Source organism: Otolemur garnettii, unplaced genomic scaffold (assembly GCF_000181295.1).
Source record: "Otolemur garnettii isolate 467f Iridium unplaced genomic scaffold, OtoGar3 scaffold00152, whole genome shotgun sequence".
NCBI classification, from domain to species: Eukaryota; Metazoa; Chordata; class Mammalia; order Primates; family Galagidae; genus Otolemur; species Otolemur garnettii.
In genome coordinates, this window is record NW_003852547.1 from 1589562 (window position 1) to 1595549 (window position 5988).

At 43.9% G+C, this 5988-nt stretch overlaps 1 protein-coding gene across 1 annotated transcript in view; it reads left to right on the forward strand.

Annotated features, from left to right (window-relative positions):
* The first annotated feature begins 4424 nt into the window (after positions 1-4424).
* ZNF233 (zinc finger protein 233) overlaps positions 4425-5988 on the forward strand; it is an 18325-nt gene continuing 16761 nt past the window's right edge. Inside the window, 1 exon segment of the mRNA XM_012811249.2 lies at positions 4425-4465. The gene's annotated coding sequence lies outside the window, so the exon portion shown is untranslated.

The window sequence follows — 5988 nt, forward strand, 5'->3', positions numbered from 1 at the left end:
GTGGCGTCACAGCTCACAGCAACCTCCAGCTCTTGGGCTTAGGCAATTCTCTTGCCTCAGCCTACAGAGTAGCTACAGGTGCCCGCCACAATGCCCAGCTATTTTTTTTGTTGCAGTTTGGCTGGGGCTGGTGCCCTACTCACTGAGCCACAGGCGCCACCACCACCACCCCTTGGTTTTTTCTTTCTGCCAGGAGCTTTGGTATTTTTTCCTCTGTATTCTTTACTGTAAAATAAATCCTGTCTTACCACTGATCTGTGGTCTGTGGCTTCATTCTTCAAATCACTGAGACCAAGGACCTACTGAAGACAAAATTCCCGTATCGAAAGGACCCAGAGGGGAGATTTTTTATGACTTGGGTTTTTTCCTGTGCCAGGAGCTTTGGTGCTTTTTCTCTGGATTCTTTTTTTTTTTGTAGAGACAGAGTCTCACTTTATTGCCCTCCATAGAGTGCTGTGGTGTCACAGCTCACAGCAACCTCCAACTCCTGGGCTTAGCTGATTCTCTTGCCTCAGCCTCCCAAGTAGCTGGGACTACAGGCACCCACTACAATGCCCAGCTACTTTTTTGTTGCAGTTTGGCCGGACCGGGCTTGAATCCTACACCCTCGGTATATGGGGCCAGTGCCCCATCCACTGAGCCACAGGCGCCGCCCCTTTTCTCTGTATTCTTTTCTGTAAAATACATCCTGTCTTACCCTGATCCGTGGTCAGTGGATTCATTCTTTGAATCCCTGAGATCAAGGCCCTACTGAAGAATTCCGGTATTATCTGCATGCTTGCTTACTCTTACCAGAGTTGCTGTTTTTGCTGTTAGAGGGGTTAAAGAGTTAACCCTGAAGCCATAACATAGCTTGTCAACATTGAAAAAAAACAAACATATATAGATGTATATTAAAGTATAGTCACATAGAATCAACTATAGTACAGGCTTTCCTACACTAATAATTCTGTAGCTGCTCCCTGTTGCTATTATGGTGAGAGGTCAAAGACCAAAAGTAAGAGATTATTCCAAAACATGAAAGAAAGGAAATGGAGTCTGGTTCTGTGTGGGCAACAGCAGCCTTTATTCCCACGTGGGTGCGGGTAAACTGAGTTCTAGAATGAAGTCAGCACATGGGTTAAGTTGGATGGGGATTTTAAAAGTTTGGAAGGGTAGGGATTGGTACATTCCCTCTTTCCTTGGTGGGGCATTCTATGTGTTCTTTTCTTCCTGGGCAGGTCGGTTCTATTTGGCAGGTCCCTCCATTTGACTCTCTTAGTGAGCTCAAGTGTTGCTGCTTAACTGATGATCTTAATTTGAACAGTTCATCTCTTCCGTAAGTTTTGTTTCATGTAAAAAGTGATATCTTGAGGTGATCACATATTTCTCATGATTAGTTCAGTAAACTTTGGATAACACCATGTAACACTAGTGATACTAGAAGTATGCAAAAGAAATGTGGAGAAAAATCATGACATTAAAAGAAAATGTGAAATCCCATAATATGTACCCATGATGCCTGCAGATGGGACAGACAACATAAACTTTTGGTATTGATAAATGCAGTGCAGTACTGTAAATGTGTTTTCTATTCCTCATGATTTTTTTATTTTTTTTGAGACAGAGTCTCACTGTGTCACCCTCTAATAGAGTGTCACAGCTCACAGCAACCTCAAACTCTTGGGCTGAAGCAATTCTCTTGCCTCATCCTCCCAAGTAGCTGGGACTATAGGTGCTCGCCACAATACCTGGCTATCTTGTGGTTGTAGTTATCGTTGTTTGGCAGGCCAGGGCTGGATTTGAACCTACTAGTTCTGGTGTATGTGGCTGGCGCCCTATCCATGGAGCTACAGGAGCCAAGCCTATTCCTCATGATTTTTAAAATAATTTATATATTCTCAAGCTTACTTTATTATAAGAATATATACAACATACAAATTATGTTGTATAGCTATTGTGTTGTATAGCAAAGTGTGTTGATCAGCTATTTATGTTATTGGTAAGGCTTCTTTGGGGAGGTCAAAGTTGTATATGGATTTTTGAGTGCAAGGGGGTTACTACCCCAATCTCTATGTTGTTCAAGGGTCAACTGTGTTAATTTTTCCAATCCGTGAACATAGGATATATATTTGTTGTGCCTTTTCAACTTCTTTCATCATTGTTTTATAGTTTTCAATGTAGTGCTCTTTCACCTGCTTGGTGAGTTTATTCCTAGGTATCTTATTTATGTATTTATTTATTCATTTTTAGCAATTGTAAATGGAATTGTTTCTTCATTTCTTTTTAAGGTAGTTTGCTATTAGCATATCTCTTTCACTTCCATGCTAGTTCAGCTTCTTTCACTTGCTAGAAAATCCAACATTTAAAATGAGCAATTAAGGCTGGGCACCTGTTGCTCAATCAGCTAAGGCGCCAGCCACATACACCAGAGCTGGCAGGTTTGAATCCAGCCTGGGCCTGCCAAAAAACAATCACAACTACAAGCAAAAAATAGCTGGGCTTTGTGGCGGGCGCCTGTAGTCCCAACTAATTGGGAGGCTGAGGCAAGGGAATCACTTTAGTCCAGGAGTTGGAGGTTGCTGTGAGCTGTGATGATATGGCACTCTACCCAGGGCGACAGCTTGAGGCTCTGTCTCAAAAATTAATAAATAGAAAATAAATAGAAAATAAAATGAGCAATTAAAACAAAAAAATTGGGCGGCACCTGTAACTCAGTGGGTAGGGCGCCGGTCACCTACACCTAGGCTGGCAGTTTTTGAACCTGGCCGGGGCCAGCTAAAACAACAATGACAACTGCAACAACGACAAAAATAGCCAGGCGGGCTCAGCTCTTGTAGTGTTATGCTCAAGTCACAAGATCCCCCATAAATCACTCTGAGACCGAATCTGATGCAAAAAGCAAGAGCCTGTTGTTTATTAGAAAGCTCTGGCCTGGGCTTCCTGATCCTGGTGCAGCAGAAGAGCAGAGAAGCCCCAACCTTAAGCTGGAGGGAGGTTTTAAAGGGTACAGAAAGAAGGGAGGGGGAGGTCTCTGGGGGAGTTGATTGGGGCCTTGGGTGGTAGGGTAGTACTTGTCTTGAGCTGATTGGCCTGGGTGAAGGTTATGGCTCAGGGCAGATGTTGTGCAAGGGTGGGTCATGGGGTATACACGGGGGTAAGGGGGAAGTTTAACGATTCTGATTTGCAGCTGCAAGAGAAAAAAACAACTAGGCAGCAAAAATAAAATTTAACAAAATGTAGTTTGGCCTTCTAGGTCCTCACAGTAGCTCAGTGTGTAGACCAGCCACATACACTAGCACTGGTGGGTTCCAGCCCAGCCTTGGCCTGCCAAACAATAACTACAACCCAAAACTAGCTGGTGTTGTGGTGGGCACCTGTCGTCCCAGCTACTTGCAAGGCTGAGGGAAGAGAATCGCTTAAGCCTAATAGTTTGAGGTTGTTGTGAGCCGTGACTTTTTGGCACTCTACCCAGGGCGACAGTTTGAGACTCTGTCTCAAAAATAAATGAACACAGCGGCGGCTGTGGCTCAAAGGAGTAGGGCGCCAGCCCCATATACCGGAGGTGGTGGGCCCAGCCCCGCCCCCAAACTGCAAAAATAAATAAATAAATAAATAAACAAATATAAAACAAAAAGAATTAAAAAACAGTAAGACAAAATGAACAATTAAAACCAACAAGGCAGTGACTGTGGCTCAGTGAGTAGGGCCCTGGCCTCATATACCGAGGGTGGTGGGTTCGAACTCGGCCCCAGCCAAACTGCAACAAAAAAAATAGCCGGGCATTGTAGCAGGTGCCTGTAGTCCCAGTTACTCTGGAGGCTGAGGCACGAGAAATGCCTAAGCCCAAGAGCTGGAGGTTGCTGTGAGCAGTGACGACACAGCACTTTACCAATGGTGGCAAAATGAGTCTCTTAGGAAAAAAAAAAAATTGGGAAATTTTTCTTATTTTTTTTTGTGGCCTGATTTTTTATGTTTCCTTCTTGAGAATCATTAGCATCCAAGGATGAATAGCTTATGCCAGGTAACATTGGGGGTCTAGACACATCCGGATACACGCAAAGTTAAGAAGGCAATGAAAAGTTTAAGGCTCTGAAGAGCCTTAAGAATCATGAAAACTTTAAGACTGCCTTTTTCTCCAGACATCCACATTCACTTTACAGTCACACTTATTAGTAGTGTAATTTGATAGAAAGAGAAGGAAGAGGGAAGAGAAAGAAAAGGCCAATAAGTACCTGAGACCTGAATCTGCTTATATATTTTAAAAAAATAAATAAAAACAGCAACCTAGATTAAACGGCGCCTTAGTAGGGATTCTGGGAATTGTAGTCCGGAACTGCCGGGTAGCCAGAGCCACTTCCGCCGGGGGTGGTGCTGTAGCCAGTGTTCTGCCTGGAATTCTGGGAAATGTAGTCCAGGAGTACAGTATATTCGGTATTTCCGCTGCGGGAGGTCAAAGCTGCCGGCTTTAAATCTCTTCTGGGAGGTGAGTAAGCGACTAGCCCTTGTTTCTACTCCAAGATTTTCTGGCCCGGCCGTGGGACACGCAGGTGTCAGCCCTCGCCCTCGGGAAAGAGATACCACGGAAGTTGGGAACTACTGTTTGCGTCCCTTGGCTTTTAGTGCTGTTTGCCTTTCCCCAAGTTGGGGGCGACCCCCTCTAGCACATCTAGTTTGAGGGTCTCCCGGGCCCTGAAGTTCCCCCGCTTTCCCCACCTTCCACGCGATATAGTACTATCGATATAGTGTTAGGTTGAGTTAGTTTCTCAAGTCTTTCCTCTGTAAAGTGGGTTTAATAGTAATACACAGGGGTGTTGTCAGATTTGCGTTAAATAGATAGATGTAAAACTGCTTAAGGCCGATCGAGGCAGATGCTAAAAGGTGGCCAGTTGTTGCCAATATGTTATTTCTTCCCCAAGAAGTGTGCATCTGGCTCGGTTCTGAGCTCTTGGTGCAGCATTTCTGGCCTGCATCCAGCCCTTCTCCGACACTTGCATCCAGAGGAGCTGTTCCTGGATTCCTAGTGGTCAACTCTCTTTTCATCTTTTTCTTTTCTTTTCTTTTAAAGGTATGAGCGTGTCATACCTCCAGCTGGTGCCTGGATTCATTTATTGATCTTATCGAGGACCAGAGACACAGTGTTGATATCTTCCAGCCTCCTTCACTTTCTAAAATAAATAAATAAATAAATGCAGCAACTAAAGCTGGCCAAAAATGGGCTGCAGGGAGGAGGAGAGAGTTAACGCCCTTGCTCCTAGTAACATAGTCCCAACCTGAGAGAACTTAGCATGCTGTGTGTCATTTCTCTTCGTTTGGAGAACAGAGTTCTGTTACTCATTAGTAAATTCTACTGGAAAAATACTCAAATATTTGTAGAATCAGGAGGTTGATGACTAATATTTTGTTAACATGCTGAGTGCCACGTACTCTTCTATAGGCCTTATGTGCATTAATTAATCTTCTTAATAGACAAAGATAACATCAGTATTCCTGTTTTACAAATAAGGACACTGATGGCAAAGAATTTATTTTCCCAAAGTCAAACAATAGGAAAGAACCTGAACTGGCACTTTGAACCCAAGCAGCCTAGGCCTTTATGCCATACTCTCCTTCAGCCCTATGTAATGGTGGTCCTTGTGATGGAGGGATGGTCATTTGGTAATAAATTAAAAAGGTAACTTAGGACTTTACATAAAAGACTTGAAGGCTATGCTCATCTAATTAATTTCTTGTTATATGACATTATGTTCATATTCTGTTTTTTTTTTTTTACCCCAAGACAGAGTTTCACTGTGTCGCCCTCGGTAGAGTGCTGTGGGGTCACAGCTCACAGCAACCTCAAACTCTTTGGCTTAAGTGATTCTCTTGCCTCAGTCTCCCAAGTAGCTGGGACTACAGGTGCCTGCCACAATGCCTGGCTGTTTTTTGGTTGTAGCTGTCGTTGTTTGGCAGGCCTGGGCCAGGCTTGAACCTGCCAGCTCTGGTGGCTGGCAATGTAACCACTGTGCT